Source organism: Leopardus geoffroyi, chromosome B1 (assembly GCF_018350155.1).
Source record: "Leopardus geoffroyi isolate Oge1 chromosome B1, O.geoffroyi_Oge1_pat1.0, whole genome shotgun sequence".
NCBI lineage: Eukaryota > Metazoa > Chordata > Mammalia > Carnivora > Felidae > Leopardus > Leopardus geoffroyi.
In genome coordinates, this window is record NC_059327.1 from 44941419 (window position 1) to 44956510 (window position 15092).

The window sequence follows — 15092 nt, forward strand, 5'->3', positions numbered from 1 at the left end:
ACATAGAAACTGGAGATGACTTTAATCAGAAGTGAATTGGGGCGCCTGGGTGCCGCAGTCGGTTAGGCGTCCGACTTCAGCCAGGTCACGATCTCGCGGTCCGTGAGTTTGAGCCCCGCGTCGGGCTCTGGGCTGATGGCTCAGAGCCTGGAGCCTGTTTCTGATTCTGTGTCTCCCTCTCTCTCTGCCCCTCCCCCGTTCATGCTCTGTCTCTCTCTGTCCCAAAAATGAATAAACGTTGAAAAAAAAAAAATTAAAAAAAAAAAAAAAAAAAGAAGTGAATGTCCCAGGAACTTGGAAGCTGGTGAGAACTTGGTGGCAGGGCTATTGATGGGACATGTTATCTTGAAATAAATTAGCAATCACTGAGCAATTTCTTTGTGAGTTTCAAACCTCAGGAATTAGTCTCTGCCCTCAAGGTACTTAGAGTCTCCTGACTCTCCCGCTGATTTTGGTGATAGAGCTACAAAGAACTATAGTGAAACAGGGAAGAGAGGTCGTTCCGACTGGGGCAAAGTCTGGATGTGGTTTCGAGGCTGGGCATCTGCTTATTCAGTCAACAAACCTTTCCAACGTCCTGCTTATTTTTTAATTTTTAATTTTTTTAATGTTTATTTATTTTTGAGAGAGAGAGAGAGAGGGAGAGAGAGTGAGTGGGTCTGAGGTGCAGAGAGAGAGAGGGAGACACAGAATCTGAAGCAGGGTCCAGGCTCTGGGCTGTCAGCACAGAGCCCGACGCGGGGCTTGAACCCATGAACTGTGAGATAGTGACCTGAGCTGAAGTCGGAGGCCTAACCCACTGAGCCACCCAGGCGCCCCGAGGTCCCACTTCTAACCAGGCGTTGGCTCCCTGCCATCTGAAAACTCATGTCTGCTGCTGCCATGGAGCGGATTACAAGTGCAAGTGGTATCTCCATTCAAGTGACCTTTCTCTGCTCCCTGTCTCCAGTCTCTCCCCCAACACCAGCCCTCCTCCAGCCCTGAGGATGTGCCCCGAGAGAGCATTCAGAGGACAAAATCGCTCTTGGAGAACCTGGGCCCGCTTCCATGAATTGAAGGCTGAGGAGGGCTGGGATGGGGGTCCATGCAGCTGTGCAAGGGGTGCTGTTGTTATTGGCCTGGAAAGAGAGTGATCCCGCCTCTCTGTGCCCAGAGAGCCTGCTGCTTTGATTCGTGTGATCTGGCCGCTTGGGGGTTACAGGACTTTGAATAGTTGTCTTTGGACACTGCCAGGCCCCAGAGGAGAGAGGAAGGAGAGAAAGTGGGGAGATCAGGGCTTTGTCATATGGACAGTGAGCCAGATGGTGGCTGTGGTGGCTCCAGGGCACACGAGTCCCATCATTCGGCTTTCCAGTCATTATCAACCTTCCGTCCTGCTCAATAAAGCTCCGTCCGGGAGGGAAGAGGACAGATTCCCTGATGGTACAATAGGCACTTTCACAAATGCTACCTTCTTTCTGGCTGTAGCATGCCTGACAGGTGGGCATTTTTAGCTCTTTTTTTTTTTTTTTTTTCCTTAAAACCAGTGGGGAGATCCACTTAGGGAAGGTAAGCAATGGGGTCAAGGTCACATATCTGGTAAGTCCTTTGAACCAAGGTCTAGCTAACCCTAAAGGTCATGCTCTTCAAAACCGCATCAGGGGGCTTCTTGGCCTCTCTGGTGAAGCTGGCCCTGATGGTAAGAGGTCTGGCCAGTTTCAGGGCCGGCCAGTTGGCGGAACTGGTCTTGAACCTGAGTCCTCTCCCGCTTCTTTCTGCTGCTGGCCACCTGACCCACAGGAAGTTCATCAAAAGTAAATACTTGTCCTCCCCAGCACATCTACTCGTTGGCGAGTAAAAAGCTTTGGGGAATTTGGGACTCTGGAGAAGAGTAGATACTGCCACCTTGGAGATGTGTACCTATACGACTGGACTTGAGACAAAGCCGACTGTAGTCCTGGGAATCAGGTGGCCTAAGTCCAGAACCATTTCTGGGCACAGCGGTATGGTAGCTGGAGCTGCTTCGATGCCTCATCTGTACCTTTCTTCCCTACAGCTTTGTCAGGGATTTCCACAGCTCTGCTTCTTATGCCCGCTGACATTACAGCCGAGTTGCCCTCTCCCTGTGTTTGCCCAGGTAGCACAATCGTCCTTGCGTCCCTCTTGGCCATGGCCGTCTTGGCCACGGCTGGGTACAAAGGGTGTTTTACGAACAAAACAGAATAAAACAAAACACTCCCCCGCCAGCCCCAAGACCCAGGGAAGTGGTTTGTTTCGGCTTAGCGTCAGGGTGAGCTTCCGGGCCCACACAATCACCCTCCATGGCTGAGCTGGTGGAGAGCGGTCACTGCTGGGACTGTAAGGGGTGTGGTGCTAATGGAGGGACAGGGACAGGCAAGCAGGCCAGCCACACGGCAGGCTTGCCCCGAGGCACTTACACGTCTGCTCTGGGGGCCATCTGCCCTCTTTGGTGTGTGTTTGGAGGTGAAAACCTCTCCGGGGTGAGGTGCAGTTACATGCAGAGAGAGGTAGGAGACACACATCTCAGTTCCAGACCCACCACCTGTGGGACCCTAAGTCCCCGGCTCATTTCTCCCCTTTCACTTTTTCCATTTGTCAGTTGAGGGGCCGCATGGAGACACCGAGACGGGACTTTGCAAACAAAGCATCATCATGATACAGAAGGAAGGCATTGTAACTTTTGAGGGGCGGGGGGGATCCCCATACTCTTGGTCTGACTTTGAGACATCCTCAGAGTTGTGTATCGTGTATTTGTGCTTTAAACGACGTGGTTCGGGCTCAACTGTATTGCTCCCAAATTCATATGTGGAAATCCTAACCCTTGGCACCTCAGCATGTGACTGTATTCGGAAATCATTAAAATAAGGTCATTGGGGCGGGCCCCAAGAGCATGATAGGTGTCCTTGTAAGAGAGAGATCGGGACACATACACAGAGGGAGAAGGTGGCCTTCTACAAGCCCAGGAGAGATGCGTCAGAAGGAATCAAGCCTACCAACATGTTGATCTTAGACTTCCGGCCTCCAGAGCTGCAAGGGAATAAATTTCTGTTGGTTAAGCCCCCCAGTCTGTGGTATGTCGTTATGGCAGCTGGAGAAGAGCAATAGACACAGAGATGATTTAATAGCCATCTTATTAGAGACACCTCGGGAAATTTCAGATCACCCACTCAGAGAACTGGAGCTGATCGAGGGGACCGTCTTCCGAGTCTTCTGAGTCCCTCCTCCTTGGGAGGACTTCTCCTTTGTGCTCTTGTATTTAATCGTCCTATTAACCCTGTGAATTTGGGATTACAAATTCCAATTTATTGACGAGGAAACCGAAGCCCGGAGGCTTATGTGACTTGACCCAAGCCACCCTGCTAATTTCAGCAGAACCAGGAGTTCTAGAGGTTGAGTTGCGTAAATGCTCTGCTTGGGACCAGCCCGGCCAACATAACTTGAGGCTTGCCACCAGCTGCCAAGGTGACCTGCTGGAAGAGCAATTTGGAAAAAATAAAGAAGGTGAGGCACAAAGAAGAATTTCAAAGCCTTTCCCTAATCAGGACGAATGGCTGCGAGCCTGAGGTGTGCGCAGATAGCCTGCCACATCTCAGAACGCAGCTCTTGCCACAAGCCAATGCCTCGCTGGCTCTGAAATTTATGCTGGAATTTAGACAGAGAACACAAATCATCGTAATCTCCCGATGAAAGATCACTGTCTCTGCAAATGCATTACCTGCTTGGAAAGCGACATGTTAAAAAATACCGATAATATATGGGCACAGGGAGAGCGATTTCCATGCCTGGGCTCCTCCAGCTAAAATACGCACACCTGCACAAGAGGCGGCAGATGACAAAGTAAGTCACCGGGGCCCAGGAGCAGCTTCTGTGTCGAGCTGTGGCTCTGACACTCCAAACAAAAGACCCTGCAAGCCTATGGAGCAGTCTCCCCCCACCACCTCCAACATGGGGCGCCTTGGATGCCGGAGGCCCGAGTGGGGGGCGTGTGATTCCATCCTTCCCACCCCCAGTCAGGATGCCCTTCGTCTTATCTGCAGGAGAGAGACGTGGGAGGAGGAACTGGAGCAACTGATGGGCCTCAGAGCTGGAGGAAGCTTCCAGAATGAGTTAGAGGGACCACCCCGTTCACTTCCCTCACTCTCACCCCTCCCAAGTGCTTGGTAAGCAGCCCTGTGGGGGCCTCCTTCGCGTGGAGATAAGATACAAAGACAGCCCTTAGCTGTGGGGGCACAGGCCTGTGACTGCTGGAAAGGCTGCCCTCCTGTCTCCCCACCTCTCCCTTTCCTCAGGCAGCTCCAAGACATAACAGCGTGGGGGAGAGTGTGGGCTTGGAGTCAGACAGACCGGCTTTCTGTGGCCGTGACTCCAACTTCCCGACTAATTGGCAGCGTGACCTTGGGCATGTCCCCTCCCTCGCTTGCTAAGCCTCAGCTTCTTCCGGGCACCACCCGCCTCCCTCTCCCAGCTCCCAGCCACTTGGCTTGTGGCTCAAGGTTACAGCTTGGTCTTTGCGACACGAGTGCCCTGTCTTCCTCCGCAGTGTGTGAGTGCCAAGGCCGGCTTTCCTCCATGCCTCTGCTCAGGGAGAAGCAATTCGGAGTCTAATGGGCCTGCGGAACAGGTGCATCCCTCTTGCTGGAAACATTACTGCATAAACAAAGCGAAAAGAACCCAAACCCAAGTACATTGTCCTAAAGGGGGAAATAATACTTCAAAATGGCCAGAATGTTTATCGACCCAGTGAAGGGAAAACAGCAATGCTGCGCTGAGCCTCGCTCTCCCCGTCCTGGGCTGGAGAGTGAGCCTCTGCCGGCTGGGCGGCAGCTCCCAGGCCGGTGCTTGTCCTTCAGAGGGGTGCGCTGGCGGCTAAGGAGTCTAAGGGTATCTTCTCGGCCATTTTATTTCCTGACAGAAATGAAAAAGAGCCTAAGGAGTACCGTCCGCGGAGAGGCCAGCTTGGAAGAACCTGTGTTTGTGGCAAAGGCGGATGGTGGTCAGAAGACGGCCTCGTGGGGTCTCTGCCAGGCCTGTTTGGAGGACCGGGCGGCTGAGGGACTGGAGTGCAGGGCTGCCGGATCCGTGTCTGCTGGATCGGTCTGGCCTCTCCAAGTGCGGTTCGGCCTCGCGAAGCTGTGCAACAGGTGCGTGGGGCACCTGCCCCTCCCCCTTCCCGGAGCCCACTTCCCGTTCACCATCGTTCTCCAGAATGGTTTCTGGCTCCATAAAACCAAAGGCATTTGGCGCATAAAACCAAACACCTTTTGTGTGATGGCCTTCTCGTCATGAGTTAATAAGATACAGAATGAATGAGCACGGCCTCTGCGCTCCTGGTTTCCCTATATAGTCGTGACGGGGTGGGAGAGTGGTCGTCCCGCCCCTCTGGGTTATCTTCAGTGTCTTTCAGGTCTGGTCCCATTTCATCTGGCTTTTTCCTCCCGTGGAATGATAAGCTCTTCAAACAGACATTCCTTCCTTGTGCCCGGTAAGGCTTAGTGGAAGCACAAAGCAACAAGAGGTGTGGGTAAAGACAGTGAAAACTAAGTGGACAGGGAGAGATTGGAGGCCTGCACAGCATGACCGGGACCGCATTTTGGGCAGGTGTGAGATAACGCACATACAAATGTAACACTCATTCATCTAAAGGTATTTGAGGGCCATTTTGTGTCAGTCACAGTAAATAAATATAAGCAACCGAAAAGTTGCGCCTTCACCCTCGTGGAGCATATATGAAAGAATCACAGAAGTCATGTAAAGATGAGAGCTCTAGAAATGCCAAAGAGTGTTACCTCATCCTATGAGAGCATCAACTAGTAGCATTTGATCAAATTAGGGAAATCAGAGAAGGCTTCTCTGAGGAAGTGATACTTGAGATCTGAAGGTTGACTGGGAGTTCACCTGTTGAATTGGAAAAGGAGGAGCATCTCACTTGGGCAGGGCAGCCTGGGGCCCGAGAACATATCTATAATAGACAGAAACAGCAAAGGGTTACAATGAAGAGTATGTAAAGGACTGTTACAGATCGACTAGAAGAGCACAAAGCAATCTCCTGAAAATAGGCAAAAGACACACAAAAATAATGGAAGGAAACATATGTGGCTGATAAACACATATAGAGATGTTCAGTCTAATTAGTGATCAGGGAACTGCAGATACCATTTTACAGCATTGACTGGCAATGATTAAAAGGCTGACAACTTACATGTAGAATTAAAAAAAAAAATGACCCAAAAAACCAAGCTCATAGCTACAGAGAACAGATTGGTGGTTGCTTGGGAGTGAAAAGGAGTCACAGGTTACAGACTTCCAGTTGTAAAATCAGTAAGTCCAGGGGATAGGATGTACAGGTGACTACAGTTGATAATACTGTATTGCATACTTGAAAGTTGCTAAGAGAGTAGACCCTAAAAGATCTCATCACAAGAAAGAAAATTCTGTAACTGTGTGTGGGGACAAATGTCAACTACACTTACTGTGGTGGTCATTTCACCATATATACAAATATTGAATCATTATGTTGTACACTCGAAACTACTCTAATGCCATAAGTCAAGTATACCTCAATAAAAAAAATAAACAGCTGACCATACCAAGTGTTGCAGAGAGTATGGAACCATGGGGTCTTTTACACATGTCTGGTGGGGGTGTGAACCAGAGCAACCACTTTGGCAGTCAGCTTCCAAGTGCTTCCTAAAGCCAAACATAAAACCAACCCATACATCCATCAATGCACACCAAGAAATGTACCAAGGGGCGTGTGTAAGAATGTTCATGGCAGTACTATTTAATCAAAAACCAAGCAAACCAGGAAACAATGTGATTGGTGATCAACAGAAGAGTGGGTAAGTAAACTACAGTATGTCCACACAATGGCATATTGAACATTAAACAGATGGACAACCATAACATGCAACAATATGGATAAACTCTAGTAATGTAATATTAAATAGAAAACAAGTCTCCAAATAATATAGTATGAACTATTATTATAAAGTCAAAACAGCTAGAATTACTTCTAGAAATATGTGCTGTATTTTACACACACACTCTCTCTCTCTCTCTCTCTCTCTCTCTCTCTCTCTCTAGAAACAGTAAGACAAGGGAATGGTAAACACAAGATTCAGGATGATGGTTGGTAACCAGGATGATGAGATGTGAGGTCACCAGATGGTTTGCTGTAGATTGTTTGCTTTTGTTTTGGTCAGTGGGATTATGAGTGCTCATGACATTGCAAAAAAATTACTTAACCTAAAGAAATAAATAAGTAAATAAGCCACCCTATATCTGAGCAATGATGACAGTGAGTCATTAAGTGAAGATTATGATTGATACAATTCTGCTTCTCTGAGATTAGAAAAAAAAAAGTCATGTACTTGGGGGAGGGGATGAGAAAAAGCCACATGCCTGAGAGAGGAGTGTGTGAGGTAAGGGATGGGGCTCAGGTGAGAGGTAGGGGAGAGAGCTATGTAGGATCTCATAGGGCCTGTTAATGACTTGGATTTAACGGGGTAGTATGATGACATGGTCTTTATATTTCAAAGGTCTCATTCTGGCTGCATCGTGGGTATTTTATTAGTGGTGGTCAGAGAGAATATGGGGAAGGCTGGTTGGGAGGCTGTATCGACTGTAGGTAAGAGGTGATGGTAGCATGGATTAAGATGAGATAATGAGAGAAGCAGGTGAATTTAAATAACAGTAAGTAAAAACTGATAATTTTAGATAGAATATGGGGCATGAGAGTCAATGATGATGCCTCCATTTTATTTGTGAAGGAGGTGGTTGGTGGGCTATTTACTGAGAAGAAAGTGAGTTTAGTTTTGACTATGTTGGATTTGGATGCTTTTGAGATATGCCAGTGGGCAGCTGGATATTGGGCTCCATAACTTCCATGGGATCTGAGTTAGCTGAGGATGTACAAGGGGGTCATGGATATGTGGGTGGGGATTAAAATTGTGGAAGTTGATAAGATTATCTAGAAAGAAACAGTGTAGTGAGAAGAAAGCTGTTGTAAAGACAAAATTTAAGTAGACAATTAAATTAAAGCAGGCCACACATATCCTATGATGAAAGTGTATCATGAATCAAAGATTATGATTAATCTAGTTTAAAAAAATCAGGGTCTAAGAAACAAAACATATGAATATATGGGAGGGGAGAAAAAAGAGAGAATGAAACAAACCATAAGATACTCTTTACCATAGAGAACAAACTGAGGGTTGATGGAGGGATTGGGTGGGGGTTGGGCGAGATGGGTGATGAATGACAGGTATCAAGGAGGGTACTTGTCATGATGAGCACTGGGTATTGTATGTAAATGATGAATCACTGAATTCTATTCCTGAAGCCAATATTGCATTGTATGTTAACTAACTAGAATTTAAATAAAAAATTGAAAAAAAAATCAAGGTCTGGCATTTGGAGAGATCTTGACTTTTCCAGGAGGGAAAGAAAGCCAGTCGGCCTAGGGTACAGAGGGGTGTGGGTGGTGGGAGGTGAGGTGGGCTGCGGAAGGAGATAGGGGATAGATCATCCAGCATGTCATAGAGCATGTTCAGGATTTGGTCTTTATTCTGGAAATATTAAGAAAGATTTAAAGCTTTAAAATTTTTGTTTCAACTTAACGTTTTTCATTATTTATGTTTGCTTTTAAATCAACCTTATTAAGGTATATTATAATTTACATACCATAACATTTTGTATTTTATTATTTATTTATTTGCACCCATTTTACATGTAGATTTCACAGGTATATATTCCCATGTAACCACTACTGCAATCAAGATATAGAACATTTCCATCACTGTCTACCCTGCCGATTTCTCTTGTGCACCATTTGGAATCACGGATGCCCTTCCCCCATGCTAACCCCAGGTAACCACTGATGTCTTTTCTGTTATTAAGCACTAGCTTTGCTTATTCTGGAATTCATGTAAATGGAATCATGCAGTGTGCTCTTTTGTGTATGGCTTTGTTCCCACTTATCAAAATGTTTTTTAGATTCATCCACACTATTGCAAGTATCAGAGGTTCATTCTTTTTATTGCAAGTATCCCACTGGGTGGCTATGCCATAGATTAAGTAACCCACTCACTGATTGTTGGACATTTGCATTTTTTTCCAGGCTTTGCTATTATGTAGAAAGTTGCTATTAATATTCATGTATGTCTTCACGTGAACACATGCTTTCATTTATCTTGGATACATATCTACGACTGACATTTCTGGGTGCTAAGGTAAATGTAAACTTTACAAGGAACTGCCAAGAGTTTGCCAAAGTAGTTACATCGTTTTCCGCTTCCATCAGCAACCTATGAGATTTTCAGTTGCCACATGTCTTTGCCAATACTTGATATTGTCCATCTTCTGAATTTTAGCCTTTCTATTTGGTATGACATGGCATAGGTCAACGGTTTTACTTTGTATAGCTCTGATGACTAATACTGTTAGGTGTCTTCTGGGAAGTGTCTGCTCAACTATTCCGTCCATTATTTATTTCATTGACGTCTCTGTCTTTTACTGAGTCATAGAAGTTCCATATGTATTCTGCACAAGAGTCTTCTGTCATGTATATCTTTAGTTTTCTGCCAATCTGTGGATAGTATCTTTTCGATTTTCAAACTTTTTAACAGGGTTCACTTAAGAACAGAAATTTGTAAATTTGATGAAATTCGATTAAGGTATTTTCCTAGAAGTTTTGTAGTTTCAGCTTTTACACTTAGCTTTATGACACATGTTGAGTTAATATTTGTGAGTGGTGTGAGGTCAGGGTTGAGGTTCATTAAAAAAAAAAAAAGGATATTTAGTTGTTCTAGCACCACTGTTGAGAAAACTATCCTTTCCCACTCAATTATATTTCTATCTGTGTCAAAAATTAATTAGCCATATATGGATGGATCTATTTCTGCATTCTTTATTCTGTACCAGTGATCCATATATATAGAAATATGATAGATAACACTGTTTAGATTACTGTGGCTTTATAAGTCTTGAAATCAGTTAGTGTAAGTCTTCTGAATATTATATTTTTTGAAAAAATTGTTTTGTTATTCCGGGTCCTTTGAATTTTCATACATTTTTTTGACATCTAAAAATTTTTATTATTTTTAAATTTTCTAATTAAAAAATTGTTTTAATGTTTATTTTTGAAGGAGAGAGAGAGAGACAGAGCACAGTGGGGGAGGGGCAGAGAGTGAGGGAGACACAGAATCCAAAGCGGGCTCCAGGCTCTGAGCTGTCAGCCCTGAGCCCGATGCACGGACCACCAGATCCAAAGTCGGACCTGAGCCAAAGTCGGACACTTAACTAACTGAGTCACCCAGGTGCCTTTTCATTTTCTAATTTTTAAATTTCTAAAAGAAATTATGGTAAATTTCACATTACATAAAATTTACCACCTTAATTATTTTTGCCTTTCATTTCTTTTTTTTTTATTCAAGTATAATTAACATGCAGTGTTATATACATTACTCAGTGCTTATCATGGTAAGTGTATACTTAATCCCCTTCACCTATTTCCCCCAGTCCCCCTAGCCACCTCCCCTCTGGCAACCACCAATTTGTTCTCTGTATTTAAGAGTCTGTTTTTTTGTATGTCCTTTTTTTTTCTTTATTTGCTCATTTGTTCTGTTTCTTAAATTCCACATATGAGTGAAATTATATGATATTTGTCTTTCTCTGACTGACTTATTTCATTTAGCGTTATACTCTCTAGTTCCATCCATGTTGTTGCAAATGACAAGATTTCATTCTTTTATGGCTAATATTCCATTATACAAATACATTTTAAAATCAGGTTGTAAAAAATCCAGCTTGGATTTTGTTTGGGATTGCTTTGCATCCATAAATTGGGGGGAAAAGTCGTATCTTAACACTGGCTTTTCCACTGAATGAACATCATATATTTCTACATTTAGAGGCCTTCTTTAATTTATTTCAGCCATGTCGTATACTTTTTAGCATTTAAGACTTGCCCAAATGTTGTTAAATTTATTCCTAAATATTTCATATTTTTATGCTGTTGTGAATGGTGTTTTAAAAATTTCAATTTCATGTTATCCTTGTTACCAGAAAATGTACAATTGATTTTTGTATGTTGACCTTGTATCCTGTGACTTTGCTAAATTAATATATTATTAGTTAAACATTTGAAACATTTTCAAGAATTTGTTTGAATTTGAACTTTTCATCTGGGCTGCCAAATCATTGACATAAAGTTGTGCACAATATTTTCTCATCCTCTTAATGTCTGTAGGATTTGTAGTGATGTCCTTTTTTTCACAAATCATATTGGTTATTCGTATCTTTCATATTAACCCCCATTTATCACTGGTTTTAATTAATTGGATTATATTGCACTTTTATATCGTTTTCATTGTATTTATCCTGCTTTGGATTAACTAAGTCTTTTGGCTTTGTGCATTCATAGTTTTCATTAAATTTGGAAAAAAATTTGATCATTATTTCTTCAAATATTTTTCTGCTCTCCATATTATTGCAGGACTCTAATTATCTAGTAACTGCTTGATATTATTCACCAGGTCATTGAAGCTCTGTTCATTTTTTTCAGCTTTTATTTTTATTTTCTCTACCCTTCAGTTTGGGTAGTTTCTATTGCTATTTTAAAGTTCACTGCTTTTTTTTCTTTTGTGGTATCTAATCTACTGTCTAAATGCCAGTGTAAAAAAAAAAAAAAAAAAAGAAAAAGGGGCGCCTGGGTGGCGCAGTCGGTTAAGCATCCGACTTTAGCCAGGTCACGATCTCGCGGTCCGTGAGTTCGAGCCCCTCGTCGGGCTCTGGGCTGATGGCTCAGAGCCTGGAGCCTGTTTCCGATTCTGTGTCTCCCTCTTTCTCTGCCCCTCCCCCGTTCATGCTCTGTCTCTCTCTGTCCCAAAAAAAAAAAAAAAAAAAAAAAAAAGATGCCAGTGTAATGTTTTTATTTAGGGTAACATATTTTTCAATTATGCAACTTACATTTCATTCTTTTAAAATATTTCCTTTAGGGGCACCTGGGTGGTTCAGTCGGTTAAGCATCCGACTTCGGCTCAGGTCATGATCTCGTGGTTTGTGAGTTTGAGCCCTGTGTCGGGCTCCGTGCTGACAGCTCGGAGCCTGGAGCCTGCTTCGGATTCTGTGTCTCCCTCTCTCCCTGCCCCTCCCCTGCTCATGCTCTGTCTTTCTCTGTCTCAAAAATAAATAATAAAAAAAAAACATTATAAAATATTTCCTTTAGTCTTCCTTGAGTTTATGTATTTCTTTAAAATCTTGTGCATAGTTATATAGGTATTTAAAAATCTTTGTCAGCTTAGGGGTTCTTGGGTAGCTCAGTTGGTTAAGTGTTTGACTCTTGGTTTGGGCTCAGGTCATGATGTCACGGTTCCTGGGTTTGAGCCCCTCATCATCTGACAGTGAGGAGCCTGCTTGGGGCTCTCTCTCTCTCCTCTCTCTCTGCCCTCTCCCACTTTTGCTCTCTCTATCTTAAAATAAATAAATAAAAACTTAAAAAAAATTTTTTTTTGTCAGCTTCTTTTGCCATCTCTGTTATTTCTAGACCTCTTTCTTTGGTTTGACTTTTCTCCCAAATAGTCTTCTCATATATAATAGTTCTTCCCCCCCCCCCCCCCCCCGGCCATGTTTATTTATTTTTGAGAGACAGAGCTTGAGCAGGAGACAGAGAGGGAGACACAGAATCCAAAGCAGGCTCCAGGCTCCGAGCTATCAGCACAGAGCCTGATGTGGGGCTCGATCGCACAAACCATGAGATCAAGACCTGAGCTGAAGTTGGATGCTAACCGACTGAACTACCCAGACACCCTTCATTTTTAATAGTTCTTGACTAGATGTTGGATATTTAGGATAGAATGTCAAGTTTCTGGATTTTGTTGTTATCATATACAGATTGTGAAATTTGTTTTGACTTGCAGTTTTCAATTTCTTATAAATCAAGATTGGAGGGGCCAACATGGCAGAGAAGGAGGGAGATCCGTACTTCCCATGTCTCTCAAACAAAGAAGGGTTGAAGCCAAAGGACTTTGAACCCCAAGAGGAAAAGAGGAAAAGAGGAAAAGAGACTGAGTTTACCAGGGAGACACTGGGACAACCTAATGGGCCATATGTGGGTGATGGCAAACTGGGGGAGAAAAAATGGGCTGCATAGGCTCGGAGGGGAGGGATCCCCTTCTGCGGAGAGACAAAGGCAAGAGAAAGAGCATCTGGGGAAGTGTAGGACTGTATCTGGACAAGAGAAAAACCTCTGACTGGGACTGAAAGGGATCCCATCTCTAACTGCTGGGCTTTCTCCTGACTGGGGCCATCTGTTCTGTTTGCGCACCTGGGGAGGAGGGGAGTCAACCCCGGGCTCAGTAGCTAGGTCAGGGGAGCAGCCCGCAGTAGGAGAAAGCAGTCCCCTCCCCTAAAGTTCTGCAGCACAGGACAAAACCAGCCAGGGACCACATATCCGGTGGCAGAGAGAGGAGCTTCCCCAGTGCCAGGGTGTGTGGAGCCAGAGTTTAAATCTCAGCCAAGCGCCAGGGCACAGGAGTCAGTGGAGCAAAACAGACCGCCTTGTCTGTGCCCACGGCACAGTGAGGACAGCTCGAAAGGAGTGATTTAGGACACCAGGTCCGTGGAGAAGAGACTGGGAGGTCACCATTATTCTCCCCACCACCACCAAGGCGGGGCCTCAGGAATCGGACAGCAGGGCCCACAGTGGAGGTGGGACCTGCCTACGTCAAACCACGTGACTCCGCACTGGGTAGCTGTGTATCTACTGGAGCGGGATAGATGCTGAGGAACCAGACAGCCCCCTCCTCCAGACCAGCGCTGCTGCACTGCCTGGATTAATTCTGGGACAATTCTTGTTTTTTTAGATATATTCTTCCTTTCTCCTTCTTATCTCTTCCCTCCTCTAGGCTGGTTACTTTGGTTGTTGGTTTTTTTAAGCAGACATATTTAATCCATTCTCTTGATAAATGTTTTACACTTCCTTCTTTACTTTCTTTTCTCTCTTGGGATTAAGCCATTTAGTTCCTCTGCCTGGTCAATGTTTATTTTTTCTTCTTCCTTGCCCCTGTCATATCTCTCTTTGTATGTGCTCTTCCATCAGCACTACCTCCACCCTGTTCTTTACTTGTGCTGGTGTTTCTGGTTTTTTGGCTTTTGGATTTTTTGTTGGTTTGTTTGTTCATTCGTTTGTTTGTTAGTTTTATTTGTTTGTGTGTTTTTGTTTCCTGTTTGTTTGTCTGTTTGTTTTCCTTTCCAGGGCTACTTGGAGGAATAAATCAAAGCATACCTGGTGGAGGGTCCAAAACATCACTATGAGGAGGGAAGTAAAATAACTAAAGCCACAACAACAGAGAGCAAGTAACACTCTCCAAAAAAACACCTCCTGAAGGGCAGGCCCTGGACAGTGTATGACCTCCTTTTAATACAGCAGTGCTCACAGGTGCAGAGCACATAACAAACTTTTAAGACTCATAAGGGACAGAAAACTAGCCAAAATGACGAAACAGAAGAGTTTTCCTTAAAAGAAATTCCAGGAAGAAGTGACAGCTAAAGAATTGATCAAAACAGATATAAGCAATATAACTGAACAAGAATTTAGAATAATAGTCATAAGATTAATCGCTGGGCTTGAGAAAAGCATAGAAGACAGCAGAGAATCTATTGTTGCAGAGATCAAGGAATTAAAAAATAGTCATGATGAATTAAAAAACGCTATAAATGAGGTGCAAAATAAAATGGCAGTGGCCACAGCACAGATTGAAGAAGCAGAGGGGAGAATAGGTGAATTAGAAGATAAAATTATGAAAAAAGAGGAAGCTGAGAAAACGAGAGATAAAAAAATCCAGGATCACAAGGGGAGAATTAGAGAACTAAGCGGTTCAATCAAATGGAACAATACCCATATCATAGGAATTCCAGAAGAAGAAGAAGAGAGAGAAAGGGGCTGAAAGTGTACTTGAACAAATCATAGCTGAGAACTTCCCCAATCTGGGGAAGGAAACAGACATTGAAATCCAAGAGGCACAAAGAACTCCCTTCAGACATAACTTGAATCGATCTTCTGCAAGACATATCATAGTGAAACTGGCAAAATA

General features: G+C 44.1%; 1 long non-coding RNA gene across 2 annotated transcripts; it reads left to right on the forward strand.

Annotated features, from left to right (window-relative positions):
- Positions 1-2949: 2949 nt before the first annotated feature.
- LOC123589160 lies at positions 2950-10003 on the forward strand. 2 transcript variants are annotated; one of them, XR_006708201.1, is made up of 5 exons: positions 2950-4160; positions 4913-5141; positions 5405-5482; positions 7090-8868; positions 9119-10003. It is a non-coding gene; the product is annotated as an uncharacterized LOC123589160 (long non-coding RNA). The 2 variants fall into 2 exon arrangements; XR_006708198.1 differs by lacking the exon at positions 2950-4160 and adding an exon at positions 4406-4621.
- Positions 10004-15092: the final 5089 nt, after the last annotated feature.